This window comes from Manis javanica, chromosome 2 (assembly GCF_040802235.1).
Source record: "Manis javanica isolate MJ-LG chromosome 2, MJ_LKY, whole genome shotgun sequence".
In the NCBI taxonomy this organism is placed as follows: Eukaryota; Metazoa; Chordata; class Mammalia; order Pholidota; family Manidae; genus Manis; species Manis javanica.
The window spans coordinates 225221815-225237830 of record NC_133157.1 but is presented as its reverse complement, the minus strand read 5'-3'; the positions used below and the strand labels follow the sequence as shown (position 1 = coordinate 225237830).

The 16016-nt window shown below is 56.5% G+C and overlaps 1 protein-coding gene across 1 annotated transcript in view; it reads right to left on the bottom strand.

Moving 5' to 3' along the window:
• KCNK9 (potassium two pore domain channel subfamily K member 9) overlaps nt 1-16016 on the bottom strand; it is an 84531-nt gene that overhangs the window by 13573 nt on the left and 54942 nt on the right. The window lies entirely within an intron of this gene.

Sequence of the window (16016 nt, the reverse complement as noted above, 5' to 3'; positions counted from 1 at the left end):
AACAAGCCCGCCAGGGGTCACGGTCAGGAGCAAAGATCAGAGAACGCCGACTCCTGCACGCCGGGCTTCACGCGGACGCCTCGTCATGCAACACCTCATCCTGACCTTGTAATGACCCTAGTAATGACCCTATTAAATAGGCATAATGAGTCTGATACCACTGACAAGAAAACTGAGTTAATTACTTAGTGGCGGGGTAACTTGATTTCTTCTGTTGGTTTCGGACCCAGAATTTTTTAGCCACCAAGTAAGAGGCTTAAGAGCAGAGGTTTTGAATTAAGAGAAGTAACTGCAGAGCGGAGCTTTACCACCGTGAGGGCAAATGTTTTTACCTGTTTTATTCACTGCTGAATCCCCCACACTTTGAGTAACACCTAGCACATTAAACATTTGAGAAAGAAAGGAATAAAACCGCGGGGCCCTGTGAATGTGACCCTGTGAGAAAAGGGCCTTAAAGACCTCATATGTCAACCTGCTTCTGAAACTTCCTGCAACTTCCCGGCACAGCACGTTGTGGGTCCCCTACATCAGCTATCAAGGCTGAGCCTGTATTTCCTCAATTCAAAATGAGGACGGTGGTGCTGGAAAGGTGAAGTCACTTCCTAGGGTCACCTAGCTGGAGAGCAACGTCAGAACAGGAGAGGGTCTGCACAATACGGCAGAAGGAACGGAAGACTCAGTAGGTTCCAGTGCAAGTTCTGGGGCTAACACCGCCCCCTACAAAACCTGGATCCTGGGCAGTATTTGGACTGAGAACTTGGAGAATGAACGTGGCTTCCCAACGTCTCAAATGTGGCCCCATCAAGGAAGGTTCCCCTGATGTTACCCTGAATGACATGCTGATGAGCTCCTGGGCTCATAGTCATTTAACCAGATGCAGTCCCGGGCCCCAGACAACCTCTCCCAACCTGGGTTTTTTCCATCTGTTACATGGGGTGATAATGACTCCCGGGGTGGGGGGTGTTGTGTAGATCTGCTGAGATTGGAGGACACCTCGCCGAGGACCCAGAACTCAGTAGGGACCTACCAAACCTCAAGACCCCCACCCTCCCACTGTCTCCCCCAGGATGCTCACTCTGTCAAGACTACAGTCCCCTACCAGGGCTTCGTCACTTATGTTCAGTCTGCCTGTGTCTCCCTTGGCATGAATTTGTGCCACATCCTACCTGCCCCTGGGGACCCCACTCTCACTGGAGAGGTGCTGTCACATGTCTGCCTCCAGAAGGCTTTCTCTTCCCCCTCTCTGGCTCTCAAGCCCGCTGAGCCAGCCTGAGTTCTAACTCCTCAGAAACCCTACAGCCCTTACAGAAGAGGAGAAATGACACGACAAGTCGGAGTTGGGCCAGAAAGGATAGAAAGGGGAAATAGAAAGCTGAAGGGGAGAGCAATGAAATGTCAATAGAAATTATCTAATCTGAAGAACAGAGGGGAGTAATGGTCAAAAATAAATAAATTCTAAAAGCCTCAGAGACCTGTGGGACAATATCAAAAGGCATCCCAGAAGGAAAAGAGAGAATGAGACCAAAAAATAATTGAAGAAATAATAGCCACAAATGAAAAGTGAAAGACACAAATTTACAGATTCAAGAAGCTCAGCGAACCCCAAGCAGGAAAAAAAAAAAAAAAACAAAGAAAATCGCTTATCAGAGTCAGACTGCTGAAATTCTTTGGAAAATCTTGGAAGCAGCCAGAGAGAAACAATGTCACATATGGAGGAATGAAGATTTGACTTCAACTTACTCTAATCATAAATAATGAAGGCCAGAAAATAGTGGCATCATATCTTTAAAGGCTTTAAAAAAAGACTATTTACCCAGTATTGCCTACCCAAAGAAAATATCCTTTAAGAATGAAGACAAAATACATTTTCAGATTAAGGAAAACTTGTTAACAGCAGGTTTACAGAGCATCGTTACAAGGATGTCCTTCTGCCTGGAGGGAAATGAAACCAGATGGAGACTTAGGTCTTCAGGAAAGAATGAAGCATATCTTGGTAAACAAGTGAGTTTATATTTATACAAAATGCAGGGGTGGAAATCCCACTATATCTCCATAAAGCTCATCTGTGTAGCTGATAGAAAAGACAGATGGCTGTTGGAGAACAGTAGATTGTTGGAAACGTAATAAGGGGGTAATATTAGCTAATGGTTCCAGATGTGATGTATTTACTGGCAGAAACCAACACAGCATTTGCTGGGTCCAGCACTGCACACCAGGCACTGAACCTCACCCATTCCTGTTGGTAAAGATGATCAGAAGCAGTCTTTGTTCACAAGGCCTGGACAGCGGTGTGGCTGTATGTCCTGTCTCAGGGTTACGTCAAATCTGCGATGTGTCATACTGCAGAATGCATGAATTTGATCACTTTGACATCCCCAGTTTATGTCACCTGGCCCACTGCAGTGATGGCATTCCTGAGCAAGACACATGCATGAGACAGTGTGGGAGATAAACACAACCACCGCTCGGTCTGCCACGTTAATAAATCTCCTAGGGGCCAAGTGGTCTGGGGCACAGGACTATTCCCACTAGTATGAGAGACACTTTGCAGAGTTTGCAATGCCCTCCAGGAAAAAGAAGGCCACGCAGGACACCTTCAACGTTACCACCCAGACGCACCTGTCTCCACCCTGTCCTCCCACCAGGGGCTGCCCTACATGAGCCACACCAAGTGTCCCTCAGCCCTCCGGTCCCGCTGCGCTCATCCAATGGGCAGCCCAGAAAGAGGCCAGAGGAAGGGAGGGAGGGAGGTGAGGACCTCGGCTGTGGCCCACATCGGCTGGCGGGTCCACAGCACAGGGCTGCTCTCCACGCTTCCAGTGACTGTCTCCTGGCACGGAGGCAGCTCTCTGCTGTTGCTCGTCCCGGGTACCACACCTTACCATGCTGCCTTCCCTCCATCCTACCACGCTTTCCAGGAGGGTTTATAAAAGGCCTAGTAACTGATTGCTCAAAGTGAGCACTGCTTCCTGCGAAGGCCCCGCTGACATACCAGTTCGTCTCCACCGACCTGCTCGCCGTATCGGCAAGTCGCCTTCACTTGTTTATTTGTATGTCATCCATGCAGACACATCCAGTGTTGACTGGGCTCTGGACCTGTGCCTGGGATCCCCAAGGACTTCTCTTTCCCCAGAAATCTTCCAGGGGACTCAGCCAGCCAGCCCTTGCTGAGCCCCATCCAGTGCCTGGCATGAGGGGGCCTTGGATGAACACTGAGGGCACAGGAATCCCAGGCCACTGAGGGCCCCGGGCTGGGCTGCCAGCCCCCCTTGGCCGCCTCCCACCCCCCCATGGGGACCAATCCTGGGAGCTGCATCCCCACCCAGGTCTTCCTTCCTCAGGAACCCCAACCTCCCAGCCGCCGGTTCTCCTCCGCCTCCAAGCCGGGCAGAGGTGACGTGACCTCAGGAACCCCACCCAGAACGGTACTGTTCATCCTCCCATCATAGTAAACGAGTAATTTGTCCTTTCAGCAAGGAGACATCTGACACTGATCTAACCTCCTAATGGGGTTCAGGAAGCACGCACGGGGTGCAGAAAAGATGCTGAAACCAGGTAGCCCCCAGTGAGTGCCTCTGGGCTGCTGCCTGTAACCTCTGCAGAGTCACTCAATTCTCTGGGCAGATGTAGAGGATGAGGCTGAAAAGGGGAGATTAGAGCAGCTTATAGCCACCCCGCAAGAAGACGGGTCACCCTTCCCCAGCCCCAGCCTGGCACACCCCACAGGCACCTGGCAGCAGCAAGCATGACTGTCCCCCAGGGCCAAGCAACTGGGGCCCACTGTATGTCACCCAGCTGGCCCTGCCCATCCCCACCGAGCCATGCCTCCCCGTCCTGCTGGCTTCTCTGAGTGTGCGGAGTCAGGGACCTGCTTGCTCAGGGCCCAGGACCGGGCTGACGGCAGGGGCAATGGGTGTCTGCTCGGGGCCTGAACCCAGGGCCCTGGCCTCCCACCAGGGGCACTAAGGGTGGCAGGTGGGGGACAGGTAGCAGAGCAAATGTGGATGGTTTAGAGAAGGGAAAGGAAGACCCTATGGCCAGCTCCACTCCCCAGTATATGAAACCCCTGCCCCGGCCCCGGGAGGGCACCCCCTTGCTAAACCCAGAGGGGCCCGGGCATTCTAAGCTACAGGGTTATTTAAGAGAGACATGCAGAGTCAGCTCAGGAAAAGAACCTCCACGTCACCTGGGCGACCTCCCCACTAATCAGAAGGGCAAAGAGAGGCCCAGAGAGGGCCACGTCACCCAAGGCCACACAGCAGGCAGGCCACAGGCTTTCTAACCTACAAACCCAAAGACGGAACGGTGACTGTAAAAATAGCCAACCCCACTTTGGAAAGCTGACTCTGGACTCAACCCTGGGACTCCTGAGCACCCTAGAAAGATGCCTGAGTTTCCTCATCTCTGTGAAAGGGGCGCAGGTCATGGAGCTCGAGTGAGAACTGACCCCTCCTCAGGTCCCTCAACTCACCACCTGCTGTGAACAGAATGTCTGTCCCCCCAAATTCTCATGTTGAAGGCCAAACCAGTGGGATGGTATTTGGAAGGGGGCCTTTGGGAGGTGATAGGGTTTAGATGAGGTCATGAGGGTGGGGCCCCCAGAATGGGATTAGTGCCCTTATGAGGAGATGGAGGGGTCAGACCCCCTCTCTCTGCCACATGGGGACAGAGTGAGAAGGTGGCCATCTGCCACCAGGAAGAGGCTCTCGCCGAGCACTGAATCTTCCAGCACCTTGATCTTGGACGTCCAGCCTCCAGAGCTGTGAGAAATAAATGTGTGTGGTTCACACCACCCCGTCTGTGCTGCTCTGTTACAGCGGCCTGAGCTGCCTAAGACACCACCCAGGACTGACCTCAGGCTCACGGGCACCTATCCATGCCCTCACCTAGAGCAGGGCTCTGCAGCCTTTGAGCCAAAGCCTGTTGGAGCTGAGCGCCTACCCCAAGCTGGCATTCAGATGCAGGGCTCAGGCCTTCCAGCACCAGGCAGCCCTTGGGCCCTTGGCCAGTAATGCCTGGGAATGGTGGGCTGACCAGCACCCTTCTGCTCTGCCAGGGCCTTCTCGGCTGGATGGCTCTGTGCCTGCTCCCCTCTCTGGACCCAGAGGACGGGGCTGGAGGCAGCAGGCTGCACTCCCCACGACCTGCAGACACTGTCCCATTCTGCTGGGGAGTCGCCGCTAAGGCCTGACCATTGCTGGGGGGTCATTTCCTCCCTTCCTTCCACTGCCCTCTGGCCAGACTGGAGGCTCCAAAGAGGGCGGAGCCCACTCCTGACTCACCTCTGTGGACCCCACAGCCTGGCACAGAGAGGCACTCAGAATTTGGAGGGATGCATCACTGTGATATGATTTCTATCTTGCGGGGCCTGCCCGGAAGCCCTGGACAGGCCCAAGCCCACCACCAAGCCCACTGTGGCTGGGCACAGTCCGCCCAGACACTGCGTCATCCAGTCTGACTTCCATGGCCTCTTAAATATTCCTAGTGGGTCTCTTTGATCTGGGAGAGGCTTTGTAGAGAAGCTGCCTGCATCTCTTGGCTGCAGCAAGCTAACAAAATAAAACAAAATGAATAGGTTCTATCCTTCCGGAGGGGAGAAATGACCGAAGGAGGGTGATAAGACATAATTTCTATTGGGTCTCGGACTCCCTGAAGAACCAGCAGCAGCTAGAAGGCAAGACCCCCTGTGCCTCATGCCTCTCCTAAGAGACTCCCCTTAAGCATGGCAGCCACTGGGTATGAGATGCCCCCCAGGCCTGGCCCCTGCTGTAGGCAGTGTTCATGAGTGTCCAGCAGGCTCTCCCCCTGCAAAGAGTAATGAGGCAACCATGCAACACGGGCAGCCCACCAAGTTTGCTCCTGACCCTCTGGTGCTCAAGAACTGTCTGTGGCCTCCCTCGAGGCTCATCAACAGCTGGCTGTAAATGGCCTTCCAGGCTCACACAGAACTTCACAGTTTGTCAGTCCTCCCGAAGGTGGAACACCCCTCCCTGAAGCCTGCCCTGGCCCCTCCGCCGGAAGTGATCGACCTGGCCTTGAACTCCGTCCCCAGGACACGCTGCAGTGGACTGGACAGCGTGGCTGACGTTGGGCCAGTGCTACTGGAGCCCTGGCCCTGCCCCTTGGGGATCTCAGGTGGTCAGTGCCCTCCCAGGCACCCTCACTCTCTTCTGTCACGCTCTCCACTGTCCAGACCTCCCAGAGTGGCCGCCAAGTCCGGGAGCCTAGCGAGGGGGGTGGCAGTTGTCCCCTCCCGCCCACAGCCATCCCGGGCCAAGGACTGACCGCTCAGCACAGGAACAGAGGCGGCCAACCAGGCATCTGGGCTCTGGGATGTTTGCTGCTGGAAGAGGATGAAATATTTATAAAGAACACGCAAGGTTTTTGTGCTGGTAGGAATTAAAATCGGCACAAATTCCATTAAAGAGTGACTCAGGGTGGCTTTGAGCAGGGCGCTGCTGGAGAGGGCAGCTGCCCGCGCCCCTGGAGCTTCCTGGCTGCCTCCGCACTTGGGTCTGCAGTGAGCCAACCGCTCATCCGACCTCCCACAGCACCGACCCTGCTCAGGCCCCAAGTGAGCACGATTATTAAGACCCGGGTGTCTGTCAACACCAAAAAGGAAAATGATCCATGGGGCCGTCAGGGACAGACAGTGAAAGGGGGTGGCCAGGAGGGGTCCTTGGGGGGATAGGACTCATTAAGCACCAAGGTCTGCATCTGGCTCCTGCACCCACTTACCAGCTGTGGCCCTGAGGAGGCCACCCAGGCCCTCCCAGCCTGCGCTCTCTCCTCTATAAAGGGGGTATGGAATGAGGTGGTCCCTGCCAGGCACCCCACACTTAACAGCCTGCAGAGCTCTGCCACACTCATTCTGTCATCTGAAAGAGATGCAGCTGCCCTAGGTCAAGTCGCCCTCTGGCAATACCCCAGAACCCTAATTTCCACTGGATACCACACCATGGGCTTGTGTGCAGGTCTCCCGTTCAACCCAAGAAGAGACAATCCTTCTTATGGGCCCTGATTGGTTCACCAACCAAGCCCTGAACCAATGAGCCTTTCGCTCTTTCCTGCCAGACTCCAAGTATGCCAGAGTGTGATGTCTGGAGCCACTGGAGCCATTTTGCCACCAGGAGGATGAGCCGAACCACAGAGGGGACTGGCACTGACCTGAGAGACAGGGGCGCCATTCCAGCCCGCATCTGGGCTCAGCCTGGAGTCAGCCCCACTCAGACATTCCTGTCTATCCCCCAGTGAATCTTTTGGTTTCAGCCAGTGTTATGACTGCAACTGATTAACCCTCAACAGGTCCTACACCTTAGCATGACTGCAAATAATGAATGACAGTTTTGTATGGATACAAAGTGCTTTGCAACTCACACGCCCCTGCGCCTCACATGGCTTCTTACAAGCTGCCTCGGATCTGTGAGAGGGGAAACGGCAGGGCTGAGGGGAGACGCAGTCAGAAGGAGAGCCAGGTTTTCTGAGAGAGCAGCTGCTCCCCACCCAACGACCAGGGCTGCGGGCCAGGGTGACCCAATTTCCTGATTTTTAAAGAGAAGTGAGAAATATGGATTTCTAAAATGTGGGATCTAATTGGTGTCTAATTAAACATTTTAAAATATGGCACAGGCCAAACAAAATAAGACAAAACAGACCATCTGTTTGTCTAAAACAGGTTGTGATGTTCCAGAAATGGAGAAAAGGGGAAGAGAGAAAAAGAGAGGGGCCAGAGGAAGGCAGGGGAGCAGGGCCATGGGGCACCAGGGAGGGGCCCGAGTGAAGCCCCCCCACCTTCCCTCTGCTGTGAGCCGCCAGGCAGGAATCACCAGTCAGCTCCACTCCGCAGATGCACCAGTACAGTCACAAGAGGCGGCATCTCCAGAAGTGGCCTCCCATGTGGGCTGTCACCCTGCCCCATGCAGAGCCACCCCTAAGCCACTGGGGTCCTCCAGGGCAGCCTGAGCCCCTCCTGCAACCCCAGTGGGGACTCCGCCCCCCAGGACGCACGGACCCATTTCACAGATGAGAACCCTGAGGCTCTTTGCCCAGGGCCCTCAGACGCCCCTGCTTGAGGCCCTGGGGACTTGCTTATTGACAGGTTTGACACTCTGTGTTCTCTGGAGGAAAGTCTGGCAGATTTGGAATTTTATTTAAAGAAAGAGCAATCCCTTCCTAGGCTTTATTATTATTATTAATCATCCAAAAACTTCCCTTTTGGTTTTTCTTCATATTATGTCTTAAGGGGGAAAGGAGATGGGAAAATACATATATTTTTTAAAATATGCAAGTTGGCATGGCATGAATTTCTGACAGCAGCTCATGACTGACCTTTCACCTCTTCTGTCCTATGTGAGGCCCTAGGTGAGGACCCCCTGGAAGGGCCTGGAGCCCCTTCCTGGAGAGAGGTGCATCGCTGAGGGCAGAGCCTGCGCACTCGGCAGGCGGCTCACGCCTGTGCTCAAGGAGGGGGCTGCGGCCATCGCTCAGCAATGCCTCTCAGACGCCAGAGGCATGGGAACTACCAGTCCTGACTCTAGCTGGGCCTCCTCCGGCTCTGCAGCACCTCCTGGGCCCTGTTTTCTTCGTGCTCTGAGGATCCAGTGGTGATCGAATGCAGTGTTATTACCCCAACTTTATGAAGGAGTGATCCCCAGTTTATGCCTGGGCAGCCACATGTGCTTCCCTTTTTTTCCCCAAAATGATCCTGGGAAGTGGGCATCAGGAAACCCCTTGAGGGGGTGGAGATGCATGTAAGGGCCCCCACAGTGGGCATGATGCCTTCTGCAGACAGTGGGAGCCCCCAGAAAGGAAGAGGAGGGGCTTTCCCATTTGCCCGTGTTCTCTGCTCAGTGCAGACCCAAGTAACAAATGCATTCTTTGAAAATTATTTTCAGCAATTCTACTCCTGGGGATTTAGCCACCAGAGTTGAAAACAGGTACTCAAATATTTGTACACGCATGTGCATGGCAGCACAATTCGCAGGGACCAAGAGGGGGCCAGAGGCTCACCAGTGGAGGAGTGGCCAAGCCACACACAGCCCGCCCGTACGGTGGAACCGCACTTAGTCCTGGGGAGGAAGGATGTCCTGATCCATGCGACAGTGCGGATGAGCCTCGGAACATGTTCCGTGAACAAAGCCAGGCACAAAAGCACATGTACGGTAGGATCCCACTTACACGAAATGTCCAGAAGAGGCGAGTCCAGAGAGGGCAGGCTGGGGCTGTCCAGGGTGGGGACAGGAAGAACATGGAAGGGTTGCTTTTTGTGTCTGGGGGATGAAAATGTTCTAGAACTAAGCACAACTGATGGTTGCACAAGACCGAGAATGTGCTAAATGCCACTGAATTGTCCATGTTCAAAGGTTCATTTTACATTGTACGAATTCTGCTTCAGTGACAACAGGAAAAAATACATTATTTTTAAAGCAAAACCCTTCCTATTTTCTGCACACAGATGAGGTGGGGGAGTGGCCGAGGCCCTGGGGGCTCTGTGGGGTCCTGGAAGGAAGGTGAGCGGACCTGGACTTGCTCAGCTCCTCAGGGAGCTGAGACCACCCGCGGAAACCCAGGCCCTCCGTGCCACCACCCTCCCTGCGGTCCTCTCTCAGGGACGGTGCAGCTTTGGCAGCAGCCCTCCACCCGGTGACACCCCAAGTCGGCACCCACAGCAGTTGGTCTCCCTTTACCAGTCCCCCACTCCAGCCTCGGGATGCAGGAGACAGGTGTCAGCCCTGAACCAGCCGTGGGACCCCTCTGCCAACAGAAGGCGCCCGGAACACAGGTCTCAGGCCACAGCTTGGCGGGCAGAGTTGGGGAAGGAGCCCAGACCAGGGTCTGAGGCCCAGGCCTGCCCAGCTGAGCCCCTCTGAGGACCAGGCTCCAGGGAGGGCAGTGGCCCAGCCAGGGCCTTCCAGCCATGGGAAGGGCTGTCGGCGCTCGAAGCCACCAGGGCCCGGCTCTGACTTGCCCGAGACAGACGTCAGGAGCGAGACGGGCCAAGACCCCCCAGCCGCCCGGCCGCTCAGACAGCTCAGGCTTAGCACCGCAGAGACATGAAACCACGCTGCTGAAAGAGGCCAGAGGCCCAGCAGCCACCAGATGAGTTCGCTCTCGACGAGGTTCGTATTAAATGTGGCCAAGAAAGAGTTTACCGGGCTGAAATGGTGGTAAAGCCCATAGTCCCAGGGTTTTCTGGTCCACCCGCCGAGGCGCCGCGGACCTCCAGCCTCAGCGACCTAAGGTGCGCGGGCGCCCTCTGGCGGGCACTCGGACGACTGCAGGGGCGCGTTTCCCGGGGCGCATCCAGGTGCCGGGGGTGCCCAGGGCCGAGGCATCCGTCTTTCCCCAGACGGTGCATGTCACGCGGTGAGCTTCTCAGAAGCCGCCATCAATCAATGGCGGCTCTCACGAAACAGAATGGAAATAATGAGATGATGATGATGACCGCAAGCACGGCTGGCCGAGGGCTGCACTGCGCCGGGCACGGGGCGACGGACCACGCGCCCATTAGCTCCCTCCGGGGTGGCGGGCGGCCCCTGCCCGGGTGGGCGGCGTTGTCCCCGCAGCGCGGACGAGAACACAGCCCATAACCAGAGCCACACGACCTGACTCCCATCCCAGCCCCTGCTCGCAACCAGCCTGTGGCTGCCAAGCGGCGCGGGCCGCCCAGTGCCAGGGAGCCCGACAGGAGCCGCGTGCCCACCTCCTCCGCCCCTTCCCAATGAAGTGCGCCTCTCTCTCCCCTTCTAATTTCCTTCTCGGCCCCCCGACGGTATACAACCCCCACCCCCACCCCCCAGAAAAACAGAAAAAAACGTGGGGAAACAAACCTAAATCTTAGAAAAAACAGTTCACAGGAAAAATTATATAAAATCTGGCCAACTTTTGAGAAGTCTATGGCAGAATAGAAAATGTAAAGTCAAGCTAGGCCAAATACCTATTCATTTAAGTAATAATTGATACATTTTTTTCTAAGTGAAACCAAATAAAAAATCCTAAGTGTCAGGCTCTGTTTCTGTTGGCATGGAGAGCTCATCCCGGAGGGCATGGGGGTGAGGGGGCCGCGGGCTCACAGGGGATGCGTGGGGGGCGCGGCACAGGGAGCCCCGATGGCACATGGTGAAGGTGACGGCGGCCACGCCCTCACAGCCGATTGCCCCGCCTTCCTCAGCCGCGTCCTGCCCTCCTCGGGGCAGGTCCCTCCCTCTCTGGGATCAATGCCACCTTCCCCCGGAAGCTTCTGCTCCTCCTCCCACCTCCCCAAGGGGTTCTGGGCACAAGCGATCCGGGTTCTGGGCACAAGCGATCCGAGTGACATGGAGTGAGGAGGCCTGAGGCCGGGCCCACAGCTCTGATCTCTGAAATGAGCACGACTCAAGCGCGTGGTGTCAACAGAGCCCGGCGGATGGCGGAGCAGAGGCGAGGGTGCATTCAGGGTTGAAAACCACAAACTGCAACTGTCCGTGCCTCTGACCCCAACCCAGCGGGATGAAGGTGAAAGGCGCGGCCTTTGTGGCCCTAAGGCCTTGCTTCGCAGACTTCGGTGTTGACGTGGGGGGGTCGCCCGGGGTCCCACTCCAGGGCAGGTCCTGAGTCCAGAGGGGTGGGGGCCTGGGACTCTGCATGTCTAACGAGCTCCTCAGGAACACACTGCTCCGTGGACCTCCCACCATGTAGGACGGGACCTAAAGTGAAGCAGGGGCACGTCGGGGCTGATCGGGGTCAATGTCTGGCCTGTGAAGTGCCACCAGGCCTTGTTCTAAGCACATTTGGCTATTGGAATTGAGCTCAGTTCCTGCCCACATGACATCACATGCTGGAGTTTGATGGCAGCAAACTGGCTTCTGGGGCCTCGTGTGCTGAGAGATGCTCATTTTGTTCAAGAAGCAGGTCTTCTAGCCAAGACTGCCAGTGTCCACCCACATGTGGGAGCTTTCCTGCTCCATGGCACGCAGCTGGCCCACTCAGTCCCTTGCAAGTAGACATGGTTGTATGACTCGATGCCAGCCAGCGGGGTTCCAGGCCTGGCGCATGAAAACTGGCCTCATGATCCTGCCCCTCAGTCTCTGAGTCTGCGGTCTCCCACCCTGCGCTGCCCGAGGATGGAGAGGACTCCGTGTCTCAGGGCGGCTGCAGCCTCTGGCTGCTGGGGGCCTGGGCCCCTGGGTGGCCACACAGGAAAGAGCCTGTGCTGGCACACAGCACCTGAGATACAGGAGAAGGTCCTGGGCTGTATGAGGCCAGCGCTGCTTGGGGAGGTGTGTGCTGCGCCCCCCCATTCACAATTAGCACTGGGGAGATCATTGCTGACCAGTGGAGGGGCCGAACCTAAAGAGCAAGTAGGTGCAGACTGACCGCCCACCCTGTTTACCTTTCCCCACAAGACCTGGGGAGACCCTCCTGCTGGTACAGACATGGACAGGATGGTGCACCAAACCTCCTGTACCCGGTCCCACATCCGCTGGGTGGCCAGGGGAGGAAAGCGGGTCTCAGGGACGTAGTTAACTGTGTGATCCTGAGGACACCCCAGTGGCAGTGGGGTGAGGCCTGGCATGTGTCGGGGGTGGCTCAGTGCAGCCCGCTATACAAGCTGATGGCCCGTGCACATGCGCACACACACACAGACACAAGCCCTCAGGTACGCACACGTGCAGACACACTCACACACCTTTGAGGCCCAGAAACTCTTGGCAAGCAATAGAAAAGAGGTGAGATACAACCGAATAATATTAGAAGCCCCACTCACTCCTTGCCTAATTTGAATAGTAAATACACATTAAACATGAGTGCTTATAAAATCAATAGAACCATGCGTGGCACATCACCTTTCTGTCCTCGGTTTTCTTGTTGGCGAATCACGAATCATGGGGCCAAACCTCTCGGCTCCAGGAGTTGTGGGGACTAAGTGATTTCAGCCAAGCCGCCTTCCCAGGGACACAGCACCGATATGTGGGCCGCCCTCGGCTGCCTCAGGACGCCCCTGGCAGCCTCTCCGAAAAAGGCTGTGCCCGGTGCCTGAGGAAGGGCATGCACGCAGGCAGACACACACAGACACACTCACACAATCATGGCCCAGAGCCATGAATCCCCCAGACCGTCCCTTACACAGCATAGCAAACAGGTGTATTGCTGTGACTTCTGGTGCGTGCTTCAGCATCTGCACTGTGGTCCGTGCTGGGGACCAAGCGCCCACAGTTCCCCCAAAGGCTCGCGGTGAGGGTAAGATAATAGACAGAGCGCCAGGCACAGGCCTCCCTAAGGTCAGAAGCCTCACCCTGGACCCCCTGGGTCTTTGATTTTTGCCTTTCAGTTTTCAACACACACTATAAATGTTGAAATGAGCTTGTCACAGGCATATCTGATTCCTGTTTCTCCTGCTTTATGCTTCAGGGCCTTTGCACAAGCTATGCTCCTGGCTTTGAGTACCCCTCCTCTGATCCACACTCACCGGTGGGTTCCCTCCCTTTCTGCTCAGCAGAGGGGACCCACAGTGCTGAGTCAAGACACCCCTGCTTCCTGGCTTCCTCAGGCTGGTGGTCTCAGGCTGAGTGGCTTCGGGACTAGAGAAGAGCCAGTCACGAGGCAGCAGGCCTTCTCTGAGAGGTCAGAAGCGGGTGGAAACCCCGACGAAGGGGAGAGTGTGTGCCACCTGAGGAGCAGCCGCTGTGTGGCTGCAGCCATTTATGGCCTCGAGGGATGGCAGTCTGGGGGGCAGGGACGTGCCCTCCTCTTCTCCAGAAGGCAGGCGTGCAGATGCTTCCTGAATGGGCCACAGACAGAAGTGTGCGCGGCCCCTGCCATACTGCTAAGTCTTCCCTGGCCTCCCAGCAAGGAGGCATGTGTGTCTGGGTGCCAGGACCCACTGTTCGCCCTCCCCGTAGCCCTCATTCCCCTTGGCCCACAGGCCGTGGGGACAGCGAGTCCAGTGTTACCAGCCCTGCAGGACTGCCCCATCGCTCAAGATTTCTCACACCTGCCCACCCCTGTAGAGGGCCCTCTCCACAGGCTGCCGGTCTGTCTGCCCTGGGGGGGGCAGCTCTTCTGCTGGGCCGTCAGTCCCCACCCAGACCAGCAAGGGCACCTCAAGTGCAGGCTCCCACCCTGACCGGTTCCCGGAGCCCAAGGGCCAAGCCTGGCAGCAGGAGGGAGCTACTTGCCGACACTGGACAGGGGAGGGGCCCTTTGGTGTTAGCCCAGTACCATCCCACACAGAACTGAGGCTGTAAGTAAATTGGACCTTTGAGCACAGGGGCAGAGGGTTGACCATAAGGAAACAAATCTGCCAGGCCTGCCCTGGACCCTCAGAGAGAGGACCCTCTCCTGGTGTGTGGGAGACCTCTGTTTTGCCTAGGACTTTCAGGGGCTTCACTGAAGGGGCACCTCCTGGGGCACAGGAGGTGACGTGTGAATGGGTAGAAGATACGCTGGCCGGGATCCGGGGCAGTGGCAGCTGGGCCCTGACTCAGGTCACCATCTGTGCCACTCCTCTGCTGCATGCAGTGCCCTGAAGGCAGCGTGGGCGGCCGGGGTGGGCAGAGCTGGGCATCTGGAGCCCATCCCAGAGCACGCAGAAGCCTGTCTGGTTCATGGCCAGAGTCTGGGGTATAGTAGACCCTCAGTAAAACTGTGAAAGGAATAAATAACTGAACAGATAGCAACCATTAAGTGCACAACAGATGCCAGGCAGGCTCCAGCACGGTTCCTATAGGAGGGACAAGTCCCATATTTTAAATGAGGAAACTGAAGCTCAGAGGTTAGTAACAAGCACGAGGTCACCCGCTGTTGACATGGCAAAGCAGGGATTCAAACCCAGACCTTGCCTGCCTCAAACCCCCATCCCAAGGGCACCGCTGTAGGGGTAAGGCTGTCCAGCTATGACAAAGCAGGGTGCCCTGTCCCTCAGGGAGACTAGGAGCTGTGCCTAGCCCTCTGCCCCCAGCCAGCGGAGCAGGGCAGGAAGAAGGGAAGGCAGCAAAGAAGCAGTTGGGGGCATCCAAGTGGGTGAGAGGAAGGCTAAGGGCCCTGACCCCAGGGCCAGACAGCCCGAAGTTGTCCAGAGGGTGGACACCCGCCTCTACGTGAACAGACTGCACGGTCCAGGCCGGGCATCTCCTCCTTAACATCTCAGGGGATGGAGTGGTAGCATCTTTCACCTCTGCGTTCCCAGTGCCTGGCACATCTGGGAACCTTATTTAATTCCTGCATTCAACAGGGCACATGCTGGGCACTGGGGAGCCCCAGATAGCCAAGACAACACAGGTGGTGACGAGGATGGTGATGGCACGTGATGAGGAGGAGCGCGTTCTGCATCAGGCTCTGTCCTAAAAGCCGTAAATCGGCTGCGCTGTCAGCAGAAGACACCGTCATCATGAGGGTGTTGCCCAGGATAAAAGAGAAGAGCTGCCGGGCAGGCCGATGCCATCCAGGCTCACAGATGAGGAACTGAGGCACAGAGAGGCTGTCGCTTATTCAGGATCTCACATGCTGAGCCCCTGCCTGACCTGCGACTGAGGACGGGGGTCCAGCCCTGGGCTCCGCACTTGGGGAAAGGGGGAGGTGTACACACACACACCCGCCCGCCCCGTGGAGAAGGGCCCGCCCAGACACCTCCAGCAGGAAGCGTTTATAAACAGACACTGGTGTCGAGTCATCTCTCCAGCACCACAGGGCCCTTTGATTACAGTGGCTGCCCAGCTGTGTGCAGATGAGGCCCATGACAGCAGCCCTGACTGTCTTGTTAGTGGCTTGGTGTCCAGGAGCTGCTGGTACAGGCTGTGGGGGCTCAGCCACGGCCCAGGGACCCGACCAGGGAGGGCCACCCGTCCTGGGAGGGGATGAGCAGACAGGCTGTCTGCACAGCCATGCTCTCTGCCGGGACTGGCTCTCCCCACTTGGCCCCGGGACAGTGACAGCTGGCTCATCTTCCGTGGCCACTGCAGGTGAGGTCCCCTCTGGCCTCCGCAGGGTTCCACTGGAGACCCCACATGCTGACCTGGGGAGTCTGCACTGTGCAAGGG